The sequence below is a fragment of the Cervus canadensis genome, chromosome X (genome assembly GCF_019320065.1).
Source record: "Cervus canadensis isolate Bull #8, Minnesota chromosome X, ASM1932006v1, whole genome shotgun sequence".
NCBI lineage: Eukaryota > Metazoa > Chordata > Mammalia > Artiodactyla > Cervidae > Cervus > Cervus canadensis.
The window spans coordinates 31,976,479-31,993,930 of NC_057419.1; the positions used below are offsets into that span (position 1 = coordinate 31,976,479).

The window sequence follows — 17,452 nt, forward strand, 5'->3', positions numbered from 1 at the left end:
CTTTTGGATGGAATGCCTTATAAATATCAATTAAATCTATCTGGTCTATTGTCTCATTTAAAGCTTGAGTTACCTTGTTTATTTTCTGTCTGGACAGTCTGTCCATTGATGTAAGTGGGCTGTTAAAGCCCCCCACTATTATTGTGTTACTGTCAATCTCCCATTACGGCTGTTAGCATTTGCCTTGTGTATTGAGGTGCTCCTATGTTGAGTGCATAGATATTTATAATTGCTGTATCTTCTTGGATTTGTCACTTGATCATTATGTAGTATCCTTCCTTATCCCTTATAACAGTCTTTATTTTAAAGTCAATTTTATCTGATGTGTATTGCTATTCCAACTTTCTATTGGTTTAAATTTGCATGGAGTATCTTTCTCCATCCCCTCACTTTCTGTCGGTATATGTCCCTAGGTCTGAAGTGGATCTCTTGTAGACAGCACATATGTGGGTCTTGTTTTTGTATTCATTCAGCCAGTCTATGTCTTTTGGTTGGAGCATTTTATCCATTTACAATCAAGGTAATTATCAATACATATGTTTCTATTACCATTTTCTTAATTGTTTTGGGTTTGTTTTTGTGGGCCTTTTTCTTCTATTGTGTTTCCTGCCTAAAGAAGTTCTTTTAGCATTTGTTATAAAGCTGGTTTGGTGGTGCTGAATTCTCTTAGCTTTTGCTTTTCTGTCTGCTTTTGATTTATCTGTCAAATATGAGTGAGATCCTTACTAGGTAATCTTGGTTGTAGGTTTTTGTTTTTCATCATTTTAAATATATCCTGCCACTCCCTTCTGGCCTGCAGAGTTTCTGCCAAAAATCAGCAGATAACCGTATGGGGATTCCCTTGTATGTTATTTGTTGCTTTTTTCTTGATGCTTTTAATATTTTTTCTTTGAATTTAATTTTTCTTAGTTTGATTAATATGTGTCTTGATTTGTTTCTCCTAGAGTTTATCCTGTATGGGACTCTCTGCACTTCCTGCACTTGAGTGACTATTTCCCTTCCCATGTTAGGGAAGTTTTTGACTATAATCTTTTCAAATATTTTCTCAGGCCCTTTCTTTTTCTCTTCTTCATATGAGAACTCTATAAATTCAAATGCTTGTGCACTTAATGTTGTCCCAGAGGTCTATGAGACTGTTCTCAATTCTTTCTTCTTTATTCTGCTTCTCAGCAGTTATTTCCACCATTCTACCTTCCAGTTCACTTATTTGTTCTTCTGCCTCAGTTATTCTGCTATTGATTCCTTCTAGTGTATTTTTCATTTCAGTTATTGTGTTGTTCATCTCTGCTTGTTCTTTAGTTCTTCTAGGTCTTTGTTAAACATTTTTTGTATTTTGTTAATCTGTGCCTCCATTCAATTTCCAAGATTTTGGATCATTTTTATTATCATTATTTTGAATTCTTTTTCAGGTAGGTTGCCTACTTACTCTTCATTTATTTGGTCTGGTGGGTTTTTACCTTGTTCCTTCATCTATAATATATTTTTTGTCATCTCATTTTTTTTGATGGGTGAGACTGTGTTCCTGTCTTACTGGTTGTTTGGCCTGAAGCTTCCAGCAGCGGAGTTTGCAGGCAGTTGGGTAGAGTTGGGTCTTGGTGCCAAGATGAGGAACTCCAGGAGATCCCACTCTGATTGATATTCTCTGGGGTCTGAGGTTCTGTTAGTTCAGTGGTTTGGACTTGGTGCTCTCACCACAGGAGCTTGGGCCCAACCCCTGGTGCATGAACCAAGATCCTGCAAGTGCTGTGGTGAGGCCAAAAAAAATGGAGCAGAACAATAACAAAAAATAAAATAAAATTAGAAAAATAACAGATAGATTAGAAAATTTAAAATATAAATGAAACAACAAGGTAAAACAAAACCATAATAGCAAAAGAACAAAAATTTCCAGAAAAGGCCTTGGCTGTGGGGGGCAGACCTTAGATGAAGTGGGATTTAGGTGGGGGTGGGGCCTATGCTCAGGATCTAGGAGGCTGGACAAGGCCTTGGGGGGTGGGGGCTGGGGCAGAGCTTAGGGTCAGCACTGCCAGAGGGGGCCCCAGATTGCCTCTGGCCTTGGAGGGTGGAGGATCAGGCCCAGAATTTCAGTAAGCTCACAGGGGCCCAAGTGTGTGAGGGGAAATGCTAGCAGAGTTCCCCCTTATCTCCCAAGGGTCTCCTCCCCTTCCCCGTTGATCCTTTCACAGTGAGTGGGCCCCTCCAGAGGTAGGAACCCCTCCCATTCCCCAACTGCCCTTCAGGGGTACTAGTCCCATCCTCCCTCCATTTCTTCTCCCCCCTTACTCCCCCCATGTCCTACCCAGTCACTTGAGGGCGCCTCCTGTCCCCTTAGGTGTGGAAGTCCCCCACGAGCATCCAGTAGATGCCCTACTTGTGAGAAGATGCAAACTTTGCGTCCTCCTACTCCACCATCTTGACTCCATCCCCTCTGTCACTATACACTCAGGTATAAATACTAATTCACTTTTAAACTCAGCTTTTTTTATTAAGAAAGACAAATGATATGAAAGAATTTCACATATACTGAAGTAACTTGCCAAACCATTTGTGTGGAAGACTAGCCCATCTCTATCATGACTCAGTATAAATCCTTAAAACATAATACATTTGGAGAGATGAAGTGACTTGTCAAAAGAAAAGCCATGAGAAGAACCCAAGTTTCCTGATTTTAAGTTGATTTTATCTTCCATCAGGTTGTCCATGTAAATTCCAGTCCCACAGATGGCAGAAAAGGCTATGAAAGTCCTACGAGAAATGATGTTATTTTGCTAGATGGATGGCTATCTCACAGACAGGGATACAGGGTTTCCTTTAAGATAAGAACAGTAAAAGGAAACAAAGGGAACAAAGGGATAATTCTTTCCTAACAATATCATTGCCACATGACATATATTTAATGCTGATCCAATCATATTCTCAGCAAAATCTCCATTGACCAAAAGGTTTAGAAAACTTTTTCCAAAATGGAAAACTTAAGACTCTTTTTTTTTAATTAAAAAGATAGCATATCTGTAGATTAGTCAAGCATTTATAACAAAAACATGTACTAGCTTTATACTTTATGATTTATGGTGTAGAGAACACCAAACTTGTCTATCATTAAATTGTCTTTATTCAGTGGCAAAAATATGTTTAATAATTACAGAGTAGAATTAGGAAACATTCTCAAATATATTTAGGCATAAAGTAACTTATTATTATTGTTTCATCTCACTTCTCCTATAAGAGGTAATTTGATACAGTGGAAAGGATATGGGTTTCAGAATCAGATTCCAACATTTGCTCTGTGTAACACTGGACTTAATCCTTGAGAACCTTAGTTCTGGAACATTTATAAAATGAGTTAAAAATCCACACCACACATAGCAAAATTTACATATGATAACATGGATGAAATTGGCTAGCACAGGGCCTGGAAGGTCATATGTGCTTAATAAATGTCAATTCTTGATAAGCAGGAACTTAGGGTTTGCCAACTGTTGCATCTTAGAAAAAGCAAGAGAATTCCAAAAAATATTTACTTTTGCTTCATTGACTACTCTAAAGTCTTTGACTGTGTGGATCACAACAAACTGTGGAAAATTCTTAAAGAGATGGGAGTACCAGACTGCCTTACTTGCCTCCTGCAAAACCTGTATGTAGGTCAAGAAGCAACAGTTAGAACCAGACATAGAACAACAGACAGGCTCAAAATTAGGAAAGAAATATGGCAAGGCTGTATGTTGTCACCCTACTTATTTAACTCATATGCAGAGTACATCATGCAAAATGCTGGGTTGGATGAAGCACAAGCTGGAATCAAGATTGGCAGGAGAAATATCAATAACTTCAGATATGCAGATGATACCACCATTTTGGCAGAAAATGAAGAGGAACTAAAGAGCCTCTTGATGGAGGTGAAAGAAGAGAGTGAAAAAGCTGGCTTAAAAATCAACATTCAAAAAACGAAGATCATGGCATCTGGTCTCATCATTTCATGGCAGATAGATGGGGAATAAATGAAAACACTGACAGACTTTATTTTCTTGGGCTCCAAAGTCACTGCAGATGATGACTACAGCCATGAAATTAAAAGACGCATGCACCTTGGAAGAAAAGCTATGACAAACATAGACAGCGTATTAAAAAGCAGAGACATCACTTTGCCAACAAAGGTCTGTAGAGTCAAAGCTATGGTTTTTCCAGTAGTCGTGTACAGATGTGAGAGTTGGACCATAAATAAGGCTGAACGTCAAAGAATTGATGCTTTTGAACTGTGATGTTGGAGAAGACTATTGAGAGTCCCTTGGACTGCAGGGAGATCAAACCAGTCAATCCTAAAGGAAGTCAACTCTGCATATTCATTGGAAGGACTGATGCTGAAACTGAAGCTCCAATACTTTGGCTACCTGATACAAAGAGCCAGTTCAGTAGAGAAGATCCTAATGCTGGGGAAGATTGAAGGCAGGAAGAGAAGGGGACAGCAGAGGACAAGATAGTTGGATGGCATCACTGACTCAATGGACAGGAGTTTTAGCAAACTCCAGGAGATGGTGAAGGACAGGGAAGCCTGATGTACCGCAGTCCATGGGATCACAAAGAGTCAGACATGACTGAGCGACTGAACAACAAGGTTTTTTTTGACATCTCAGATACAAGAAGACTATAAAAGACAAGTCTAAGTGTTTTCGGGTCTGAAATAGTAAGAACATTATGTTCATTGATAATATCATCAGTTTTTCAGGATTTGCATAACATAATGAACATTTCTACGTCACACAGGTTTAATAAGAAGGAAACCAGAATTCAGTATTCACCAGCATGAAGAGTGGGTCTGCTCCCTGCAGCAGAAAAACATACAGAGCAAGAGACAGATTAGATGTCCCAGGGCGTTACCTGTGTCCTAGAAGCCTGAAGGCAAAGAGAACACGTTTTTACATGTGTTGAGAAGGAAGAAGTAGAGAGAGCAACATGGAGTGGGAAAGAAAGAGTGAAGAGCAAGGGGCAGAAAGAGATTTGAACTGTGGCTGTGGAGACGGACAAGAGAAGGGGAATTTTATCAAGCCTTACTGTTTGACATGCTATGTAAAGCCATGTATCTAAGAAAATCTACAGAAAAGATTTTAAGAAAAAGTTGTTGAAGTTGGATTTGTGCTTTGATTCTGTGCCAAGACCATACCATAAGAGGACCTAATTTTAACAGTTTATACAAGCCTAATACAAGTTGATTTCCAGTGCATCTCTCAGCAAGACAGATTGCTAATTGATTCCACATTGCCTGGACCCTAAGAAGCCTGAAGCCTTTGCATTCTCTAAAACCCATTTAAAAATCTTACAGGAAAAAAAAAAATCTTACAGGGAGCACCTTATCGTCTCAACCCATCTCATTCCTGGGAGGTAAGAAAAAGATGTGGGAAGTTCTTGGGCTGACCTGACTAGAAGTAGACTCAGCTTTGAAATCTGGAAAATCTGGCTTCAAGTTCCAGCTCTGTCACTTACCAGCTATGCTCAAGTTATGTACTTGTTTCAGTCTTGGTTTCCTCATCTATAATCTAGAAGTCAATCAGTGGCCTAATATCCATTGTAACTCAGGCCAAAAGCTTGTCGCGGAGCACTGAGCAACCAGGCTTCTGGTCAGCCCGTGGTATCTTGGTATGTTACCCATCAACTGGAGTTCCTCCTGGAGAAAAGCAGAACTTGAACAGAGGGGCCAAGGAGCCCAGTGGAGAGGGGCATAGGAAGAAATATTCTGTGTTGCTAAGGGGGCTGTAAATATCCTCTTGACCATGCCAGGGGGTGGGGTGGGACTAGAACCGTGTCTGAATTCCTGGGCCATTTCAGCAAAACCCAAGAGGGAACTGAAGGCTACTGTGTACTCCACAGAAGCATTATTTTGCTTGGGCAACAGGAACCAGCACTGGGTGGAGTTGGAAATGAAAGTGGAGGTAGCATGGGGGTTGGGAGGGAAGCTGTAACTCACTAACACTGGAAAAGTTTGACCTTAAATAACAAAGTTATGCAAGACGCTGATTCAGAAAACTGTGGTTTACTTAGTCTCCAGTCACTAGGGAACTTTCAGAGCAGATGGGGCTTTGGGCACTCTGGCCTCTCCCATGCCAGAAGCTAAGCTGGCTGCTCTTTTTCTTTTTGTATTTTTAAAAAACTTTTTATTTTGTATTGAGGTATAGCCAATTAACAAACATGTTGTGATAGTTTCAAGTTGTGAAGGGATTCAGCCATACATATACATGTATCCATTCTCCCTCAAACTCCCCTCCCATCCAGACTGCCACATAACATCTAGCAGAGTTCCCAGTGCTATACAATAGGTCTTTGTTGGCTATCTATTTAAATATAGCAGTGTGTACATGTCCATTTCAAACTCCCTAACTATCCCTTCCCCCCCTCCTTCCCCACATAAGCCAGGTGCTCTTAAATGGAAAAATGAGGAGTAGAAGTATGACTCAGGCAGAATAGGGTACAGGCTACACTGCCCTTGACTTCTGTGGATGAGGTTAGGAACCAGCTTTAGATAGATGGACCCAGAAATTTCACTAAGAGGTGTCTAGACTGCCACTAATCTGCTCCTTTCCCAACAGAGATTTTCTTGCCCTATGGCTTAATCCATCCTGGGATCAATCATCTGCTGATCCTAGCTCCAGATATAGCTCACTGACCTTTATTGCTAATCTAGCTTTAAAAAGTAGTTAGAGGGACTTCCCTGGTGACTCAGTAGTTAAGGATCTGCCTTGCAGTGAAAGAGATGTGGGTTTGATCCCTGGTAGGGGAACTAAGATCCCATGTGCTGTGGGGAACCAAGCCTGCATGCTACCTCCAGAGAGAAGCAACTAAGACTCGATGCAGTCAAATAAATAAATATTTTTTTAAAAAGTAGAGAATTTCAGGACTGGGAGGGACTTCCAAAGACCATCAAACAGGCCTCTGCATACATAATATACAATAGATGAATTCTGAGCCAGTTTGTCAAGGTCTAGGGAAGGAGAGTCCACAACCTTCTCAGTTTACATATACAAGTATTTGTTTATTGGTTCCTTATAGTCCTGATCTTCCAGCCTTATTCTCTGCAGTTTAAATTTATTCCTTTTTTTTGGACTTTCTAGAAGTGAAGACAAGCGATAGCACACAGTACCTAGCTAGGATAAATGTAAAAAAGAAACATGCCTATAAAATAAGATATACTGGGGATAACAGGACAACCTAAGGAATTCTTCAGTTATGTTCTGAACAGAAAGAAAAAGGAACATGACATAAAAAAAGATAACTAGATATAATTTATCAACCGAATTAGGACACTTTTGAAAGTGAAAGTGGCATTAAACACAATAGGCGCTAATTGACCTGTAGCAGACTGCAACATCTGGTCCCCCTGAATATAAGATAACACACTTGGACTTCCCTGGTAGTCCAGTGGTTGAGAATCTACCTGCCAATGCAGGGGTCACTTGTTCGACCCCTGGTCCAGGAAGATTGCATATGGTGCCGGGCAACGAAGCCCATACGCCACAACTACTGAGTCTTCACTAACTACTGAGCCCGCAAGTTGCAACTACTGAAGCCTGCACGCCCCAGCGCCCATGCTCTGTAACAAGAGAAGCCACCACAATAAGCCAGCACACTGCAACTAGAGTAGCTCCCACTAACCACAACTAGAGAAAGCCCATGCACAGCAATGAAGATCCAGCCCAGTCAAAAAATAAAAATAAATTTTTTTTATTAGTTGGAGGCTAATTACTTCACAACATTTCAGTGGGTTTTGTCACACATTGACATGAATCAGCCATGGAGTTACATGTATTCCCCATCCCGATCCCCCCTCCCACCTCCCTCTCCACCCGATTCCTCTGGGTCTTCCCAGTGCACCAGGCCCGAGCACTTGTCTCATGCATCCCACCTGGGCTGGTGATCTGTTTCACTATAGATAATATACATGCTGTTCTCTCGAAACATCCCACCCTCACATTCTCCCACAGAGTTCAAAAGTCTGTTTTGTACTTCTGTGTCTCTTTTTCTGTTTTGCATATAGGGTTATCATTACCATCTTTCTAAATTCCATAAAATTAAAAAAATTTTAAATTAATTAAATTAAATTAATTAATTAAAAAAATTTTAAAAAATAAAATTTAAAAATAATAAAACAACATATCTAAGATAACAAAGAGAAACCGAGACCACTTAATTATATTTTATTTATAGCTTCCAAGTCAAAACAACAGCAATCAACATTTTCAAGTTGGAAAGGATAGAATAAATATGACTAAGAGGGAGCTGAATGCCAAGATAGTTAAGGTATTGGTAAAAGAATGTATGTGTGTGTGCTAAGTCACTTCAGTCATGTCTTGACTCTTTGTGACTGCATGGACTGTAGCCCACCAGGCTTCTCAGTCTGTGGGCTTGTCCTAGCAAGAATACTAGAGTGGGTTGCCATTTCCTTCTCCAGGGGATCTTCACAACCCAGGGACTAAACCCATGTCTCTTGCATCTCCCACATTGGTAGGCGGAGTCTTTACCACTGAGCCACCTGGGAATCTTAGAGAGAGAGAGAGAGAGAGAGTCACTATATATATAGTGACCATTATGTCTCGGTTTATGCCTATTGCTGTCATTCCATTCAATTATTATACCCTCCCACTCTCCAAAGTATTCAGGTTGAATGATAAATTTTATGGTTACCCTACATATGTATCAGTTCAGTTCAGTCCAGTCGCTCAGTCATGTCCGACTCTTTGCAACCACATGAATTGCAGCACGCCAGGCCTCCCTGTCCATCACCAACTCCTGGAGTTTACTCAAACTCATGTCCATCGAGTCAGTGATGCCATCCAGCCATCTCATCCTCTGTCGTCCCCTTCTTCTCCTGCCCCCAATCCTTCCCAGAATCAGGGTCTTTTCCAAGGAGTTAACTCTTCACATGAGGTGGCCCAAGTATTGGAGTTTCAGCTTTAGCATCAATCCTTCCAATAAACACCCAGGACTGATCTCCTGTAGGATGGACTGGTTGGATCTCCTTGCAGTCCAAGGGACTCTCAAGAGTCTTCTCCAACACTGCAGTTCAAAAGCATGTATAGCTAATATTTATTAGTGCCATTTATTGTGTCCTAATATTTGTCATGCAAGAGTTTGCTTAATCCTTATTACCACCTTGTAATATAGGTGTTATATCATTATTCCCATTTTGTGAATGAGGAAGCTGAGTCTCTGAGAGTTTAAATATGTATCCCCAGATCATAAAGGTAATGAACAGGACTGACTTATCAGTTAGGCACAAGTAGATACAGGGTCTAGGGCTAAGTAGACACTTTATCTACAATGTATCTATACAAGTATTCAGGAGTCCATAAAAATGTTATTGTCTTTTTTCAAATCAGATAAAAAATGAACTTTCAGGTTGAAGGAAATGTTTTAATATATAATATATTTGTCTTTGTACCAACACAGTTGAAAAGTCTAATTTTTATAGTTTTTTTCTTTAACGGAAAGGGCCCACAAGGTAAAGGCATCTAGGGCCCATGAATGTCATAATATGGCCCCGGTAGTGAGTGACAGAACTAGGATCCAAACACAGTACCCAAGTTCTTAAACAGTAAATTGAAAAGCTAAACAACTGAGGGAACAGGAGGCAGGCAGACCCAGAGCATCATCTGATGTCATCAGCTATCTGAAGGGTGGTCATAAGAAAGCACTTCCATACTTATTTGATGTTTCTTTCTTGCCCTTCTGCCTCAATTGGGCTTGCTGAAATCTTACCCAAACTTCAAGATAGAGCTTAGTTCTTACCATCTCTATGATGCCTTCCCTAACTCCCATCTTTGGAATTGGTTTCACCTCTTCTCTACTCCAGCAGATCATCTTTATATTTATTTTATTTGTATTATATTATGTATGTTATAGCATGTAATATAAATTTTATAGTATTTATATTATGGCAGGTACCACATTCTGCCATTGTCTGCATGTTTGTCTTTCTTAAGAATCTGTAAGGGACGAGGACTATATTTTCCTTATCTTTGTATATACAAAATAGAGTGGTTTAAACATACTTTTGGCTCAGCTTATTTGCACTGAGTTGATCATTTCACTTTAAAGATAAACTTCTCAACAGTCAGAGATGGTCCATATTGGACCTTTGAGATACTAAGCTCCAGGTATTGAAAATGTTCAAGCAGGCAGGAAGTACACAGAGGGGATTCTTGTGTTGGTTGGAAGGTTGGACTGAAAGTCCTTTAATGACCTTTCCAACTCGAAGTCTACTGTTTTAGAAATTTGCTTGCAGTCTTGAGAGGCAATACAATACAGTGACTGAGAGTATGAAGTCTGGAACCAGACTGCCAAAGTTTAACTCCTGACTATTGACTTTCTGGACTTGGGCAAATATTTAATTTCTCAGAGTCTCAATTTCTTCATCTGTAAAACTGGGACAATAATTGTCCCTTCCACAGAAAGTTACTAAAGATTAAATGAGTTAATATATGGCAAGTACCAGCACCTGGCACAAAGTAAAAAACATACAAATGTTTTTTTCAATAAATTTTCTGCCCCTTCACTTTGTGTATGTGTGTGTGTGTGTGTGTGTGTGTGTGTGTGTGTGTATATATATAGAGAGAGAGAGACAAAGTATATATAGAGAGATAGTGTGTGTGTATATATATATAAAATAACATATATTTTGAATTCCAAAGTAGCATATATTTTGAAGATTTAAAAAGCCTGGACCAAAAAATAAAAATTAAAAAAAATAAATAAATAAAAAGCCTGGACCAAAATATAGCCCAAAAGAAGGCTGACCTCCCAACTCCAGTTATATGTGATGCATATATATATATATATACATATATATATATACACACACACATATATATACACACACATATATATATATCTGATAACGTGACTCTCATATCATGCTTGCCTTTTGAGCAGATCTCCAAGGACCTTCTTTTGTCAATCTGAAATGTCAGGATGCTATTTCAGAACCCAGGGAGTAGTAAGGACAACCTAGCACCTTTCTTGATGTCTCAGGCATGTTGGCATTGCAGTTGCAAGCAAGCAAGAAGGGATTGCTTATCTTTTGGACATAAGGTGCACTTTCTGGTTTGACAGTTAGAAAACTTAGATTTTGGTCTTAGCTTGTTCAATCATCTGGAACAAATCTTATACCTCCCCTGGATCTAAACCTATCAGTAAGGGTTCACTTCACCCTGGCTTGCTTCTTAAACAACCACATTACTGTGAAGCTTAGGGAAATGACAGCAAGTCTGGTGATTGTAAAAGGAAAAAAGCTTCTGCAAATCAGACATACCTGCGTTCAAATCCTGCCTGACATTGTGTCTCCTTTGGGAATCAGGTCATATAAGTTCAGTCTTTTCTGTAGAAGGAAGTAAGACTCTTATAAGATTATTGAAAGGATCAAATATAGTGATTATAAATAAAATGACATAGATCCTCAATTAATGTAACCATATTTGCCCCTGTGCAACATGCATTCCCCCACATGTATGTAAACATTACTCTGTTTCTATACACCTTTATTATAACAGTAAGCCAAGAGAAGATGTAAAATAATAGACTGACTTAACTTCAAACAGAAGTTCATATTATCTCACTGCTGCTCCAGGATTCAATAGTTACATGTATGAAATAATTTTTACCCCTGAAAACCACTTTTTAAACAAGTATGATGAGTACGGACTTTTCCCCACAAAAATTTCACTGTGTAATGGAGGTGGTTTCATTGTACTGTGCATTTAATACATTGTCAAATGTGGGTGGTCCTTCTCTCAGCCCTGCCTGCCCCCTTCATGTTTTGAGTGATGACAGGCATTAGTCCCACTAATGAAATGAAATGAAAAGAAGAAATGAAATGAAAAAAGGAGAAATGAAAGCAAAAGAAGTGCCCGATCTGACTTTGTGACTAGGGGAGTTGGGAGTAATGGGGGGATAATGAAAGAAATGAAGGGACTAGAGATGTCCAGTTTGAAATGAAGAACATTCATGGACTTTACAGTAGCTGTATTTTAGCAACCACTGTCCCCAGTCACTATTTTCTGGAGAACGTCTTATTCTAGGCCTCTATACAGGAATCCTATATGGCAAATGGCTTTTTCTAGACCTTTAAGGAAGAATAGAGGGGACCAATGGGCAGAGGCTTCCTTACCAAGAAACACAGGATTCACTCTGCCTAGGCCTTGATTCCATCACAGAGACAGGCCCTGAGCCAGGAAATGCTATCTAATCCTACAACCTATAGTCCAGACAATGGATTGGAAAGCCCATGACGAAAACTCTGTACAATCCTGAGAAACTTGTTCTTAAGGATAGAATACACTTGTGGTTCTCAATCCTGCCTGAGCAACAGTATCATGCAGGGATTAAAAACGGATTTTCTGAGCCCCACTCCAAATTCTGTATTTTAAACAAATGCCTCAGGTGTGCAGCCAGGGATGAGAAGCACTTAATCCTATAGTTTTCAAGTTTGAACATGAGTCAGAATCACTTGAATGGCTTTTTAAAACATGGATTGCTGGCCCCACTCCCAGAGTTTTCAATTCATTTGGTCTGGAGAGGGGCCCAAGAATTTGAATTTTCCTCAAGTTCCCAGATGGTGTTGTTACTGGTCCAGGGACCACACTCCTGTGAGCAACTGGCATTGCCTCTTTATCTGAGTTGGGCCTCGATTCAAGCAGTTCTCATGGCCTCTTCCTCAGGTGATCCTTGTACCAAACAAGTGCTGAGGAAAATTGAACCAGCCCAAACCCTTGGTTATCAAGTCAATCTCTACCTACTCTGTGTATCACTACAGAAAACAATCAGCTCACAACACTGCCAAGATCTCCTGGGCTAATCACACATTCATGCACCTCAAGCCATCTGCTTCGTAATGTAAAATTTCCCCCTAACAACTCCTGGATCCAGAAGGGCAGGGCTGGCCCAGCAGGGAACAGCAGTCTCTGACATCATAGTCTCATTGGAGCTCACCTAAAACAGAGCAACTTGGGGAAGTAAATCACTGTGCAGATAAATCAAGACATTTTCTTTTCTTTTTTTTTTTTCTGTCCCTAATGCTTTATTAGTCACCTATAGGCCTGTTCTCAGTTATGTGGGCTCCAAGGAGGGGGTCACCATTCACCAGCTCGCAGCTGGGAGCTTGAGAAGGACTTGGCCTAACCCTTCTGTGCTCATGGACTGTGGAGTCTGAAGGAGCAGGTCTGGCATTTCCTGGGTCAGTACAGGACACTGGTAGGGGTCTAGAGGCGGGCCAAGAGCCCAGGCGTGCCACCATCTGCCAGCCTAGTTGTGTTTGGAGAAATATTCCTTGCTGTCGTCCACGTTGGGTTTGATCGTGTCACTGCCTGGTGTCCAGCGGTGGGGCAGACTTCCCCGTGCTCATCTGTGTACTGGGAAGCCTGAACCAGCCTCAGAGCCTCATCCACGGAGCGTCCCACGGGCAAATCATTGACGGTGATTTGGCGAAGGACACCCTTGCCGTTGATGACAAAGAGGCCCCTGTAGGTGACCCCCTCATCTTCCTTCAGCACGCCATAATCACTGGACAACTTTCTGGTTACATCAGCCAGCAGGGGGATGTTCAGCGGGCCCAGGCCTCCCACCTTCCGGGGAGTGTTGATCCAAGCCAGGTGGGTGAACTGAGAGTCCACGGAGACGCCCAGTACCTCGCAGTTCAGCTTGTGGAACTCCGCAGCACGGTCGCTAAAAGCTACGATCTCCATGGGGCACACAAAGGTAAAGTCCAGCGGGTAGAAAAAGAGGACCACGTACTTCCCTTTGTAGTAGGAAAGCTTCACCTCCTTGAAGGCGCCATCCACCACCGCCTGGAATTCCAGGGCGGGCTTTCTGAGGTGCGCCTTGCCGCAGGCCATGACTGAAAGCTGCGTGGGTAAGGGCGGGACGCACCGACTCTCGGATGCACGGACTTGATTTCGCAGGGCCCAAATCAAGGCATTTTCTAGCAGGAGATAAGCATAAGTCTGAGAATGGAAGACAAATCTTGTCACATTTACAAGGATTATCATGCCTCGGGAGAATTCTTGAGGTTCTTTGCCAAGGCTGAAGACCCCATTGCTTTTACCCCTGCCCTGTGTCCTTCTGAGAGAGTTAATTCATAGGTAGGCTGATAAGGAGTCTGGGGCCTTCAGAGAGGAGAAAAGGGTCTGGGGCCCTTGAGGAAGAGAAAGGGACATTTTTTTTTCTTCCTACATTCTTTCCTCTTAGTCACATAATACTTTTTTTTTTCTTAAGCTCTGAGTTATTATGGCAACAATCTATTTGTTCTAAGACGAACTTTCTTTAAGCCCAGAGCTAATGAATACACAACAAAACAACATACCTTGCTCAGTTCAGTTCAGTTTAGTTGCTCAGTTGTGTCCGACTCTTTGCGACCCCATGGACTACAGGACATCAGGCTTCCCTGTCCATCACCAACTCCCGGAGTTTACTCCAACTCATGGTCATTGAGTCAGTGATGCCATCCAACCATCTCATCCTCTGTTGTCCCCTTCTCCGCCCACCTTCAATCTTTCCCAGCATCAGAGTCTCTTCAACTGAATCAGTTCTTTGCATCAGGTGGCCAAATTATTGAAGTTTCAGCTTCAGCATCAGTCCTTCCAATGAATATTCAGAACTGATTTCCTTTAGGATGGACTGACTGGATCTCCTTGCAGTCCAAGGGACTCTCAAGAGTCTTCTCCAACACCACAGTTCAAAAGCATCAATTCTTCTCAGCTTTCTTTCTAGTCCAACTCTCACATCCATACATTACTACTGGAAAAACCATAGCTTTGACCAGACGGACCTATGCTGGCAAAGTAATGTCTCTGCTTTTTAATATGCTGTCTAGGTTAGTCGTAGCTTTTCTTCGAAGGAGCAAGAGTCTTTTAATTTCATGACTGCAGTCACCATCTGCAGTGATTTTGGAGCCCCCCAAAATAAAGACTGTCACTGTTTCCACTGTTCCTATTTGCCATGAAGTGATGGGGCCAGATGCCATGATCTTAGTTTTCTGAATATTGAGTTTTAAGCCAACTTTTCACTCTTCTCTTTCACTTTCATCACGAGGCTCTTTAGTTCTTTTTGCTTTCTGACATAAGGGTGGTGTCATCTGCATATCTGAGGTTACTGATATTTCTCCCAGCAATCTTGATTACAGCTTGTGCTTCATCCAGCCCAGCATTTCTCATGATGTACCCTGCATATAAGTGAAATAAGCAGGGTGACAATATACAGCCCTGACGTACTCCTTTCCTGATTCGGAACCAGTCTGTTGTTCCATGTCCAGTTCTAACTGTTGCTGCTTGATGTGCATACAGATTTCCCAGGAGGCAGGTAAGGTGTTCCGGTACTCCCATTTCTTTAAGAATTTTCCACAGTTTGTTGTGATCCACACGGTCAAAGGCTTTGGCATAGTCAATAAAGCATAAGTAGATGTCTTTCTGGAACTCTCTTGCTTTTTCAACGATCTAACAGATGTTGGCAATTTGATCTCTGGTTCTTCTGCCTTTTCTACATCCAGCCTGAACATTTGGAAGTTCACGATTCATGTACTGTTGAAGCCTGGCTTGGAGAATTTTGAACATTATTTTGCTAGCATGTGAGTTGAGACCAATTGTGCAGTAGTATGAACATTCTTTGGCATTGCCCTTCTTTGGGATTGGAATGAAAACTGACCTTTTCCAGTCCTGTGGCCACTGCTGAGTTTTCCAAATTTGCTGGCATGTTGAGTGCAGCACTTTCACAGCAACATCTTTTAGCATTTGAAGTAGCTCAACTGGAATTCCATCACCTCTACTAGCTTTGTTTTTAATGATGCTTCCTAAGTCCCACTTGACTTCACATTCCAGGATGTCTGGCTCTAGGTGAGTGATCATACCATCGTGATTATCTGGGTCGTGTAGATCTTTTTTGTATAGTTCTTCTGTGTATTCTTGCCACCTCTTCTTAATATCTTCTGCTTCTGTTAGGTCCATGCCATTTCTGTCGTTGATCGAACCCATCTTTGCATGAAATGTTCCCTTGGTATCTCTAATTTTCTTGAAGAGATCTCTAGTCTTTCCCATTCTATTGTTTTCCTCTATTTCTTTGCATGGATCACTGAGGAAGGCTTTCTTATCTCTCCTTGCTATTCTTTGGAACTCTGCATTCAAATGGGTATGTCTTTCCTTTTCTCCTTTGCTTTTCACTTCTCTTCTTTTCACAGCTATTTGTAAGGCCTCCTCAGCCAGCCATTTTGCTTTTTTGCATTTCTTCTTTTTGGGGATGGTCTTGATCCCTGTCTCCTGTACAATGCCACGAACCTCCATCCATAGTTCTTCAGGCACCCTGTCTCTCAGATCTAATCCCTTGAATCTATTTTTCACTTTCACTGTATAATCATAAGGGATTTGATTTAGGTCACCCCTGAATGGTCTAGAGGTTTTCCCTACTTTCTTCAATTTCAGTCTGAATTTGGCAATAAGGAGTTCATGATCTGAGCCACAGTCAGCTCCCGGTCTTGTTTTTGCAAACTGTATAGAGCTTCTCCATCTTTGGCTGCAAAGAATATAATCAACTGATTTCGGTGTTGACCATCTGGTAATGTCCATGTAGAGTCTTCTCTTGTGTTGTTGGAAGAGTTTGTTTGCTATGACCAGTGTGTTCTCTTGGCAAAACTCTGTTAGCCTTTGTCCTGCTTCATTCTGTATTCCAAGGCCAAATTTACCTGTTACTCTAGGTATTTCTTCACTTTCTACTTTTGCATTCCAGTCCCCTATAATGAAAAGGACATCTTTTTTTGGGTGTTAGTTCTAGAAGGTCTTGTAGGTCTTCATAGAACCGTTCAACTTCAGCTTCGGCATTATTGGTTGGGGCATAGACTTGGATTACTGTGATATTGAATTGTTTGCCATGGAAACGAACAGAGATCATTCTGTTGTTTTTGAGACTGCATCCAAGTACTACATTTCGAACTCTTTTGTTGACTATTATGGCTATTCCATTTTTTCTAAGGGATTCTTGCCCACGGTAGTAGATATAATGGTCATCTGAGTTAAATTCACCCATTCCAGTCCATTTTAGTTTGCTGATTCCTAAAATGTTGATGTTCATTCTTGCCATCTCCTGTTTGACCACTTCCAATTGCCTTGATTCATGGACCTAACATTCCAAGTTGCTATGCAATATTGCTCTTTACAGCATTGGAATTTACTTCCATCACCAGTCACATCCACAACTGGGTGTTGTTTCTGCTTTGGCTCCGTCTCTTCATTCTTTCTGTAGTTAGTTCTCCACTGATCTCCAGTAGCATGTTGGGCACCTACCGACTTGGGGAGTTCATCTTTCAGTGTCTTATCTTTTTGCCTTTTCATACTGTTCATGTGGTTATCAAGGCAAGAGTACTGAAGTGATTCACTATTCCCTTCTCCAGTGGACCACGTTTGTCAGAGCTCTCCACCATGACCCATCC

General features: G+C 41.1%; 1 pseudogene; it reads right to left on the reverse strand.

Moving 5' to 3' along the window:
- Positions 1-13,034: 13,034 nt before the first annotated feature.
- Positions 13,035-14,329, reverse strand: LOC122435963 (annotated as a pseudogene).
- Between the last annotated feature and the right edge of the window lie 3,123 nt (positions 14,330-17,452).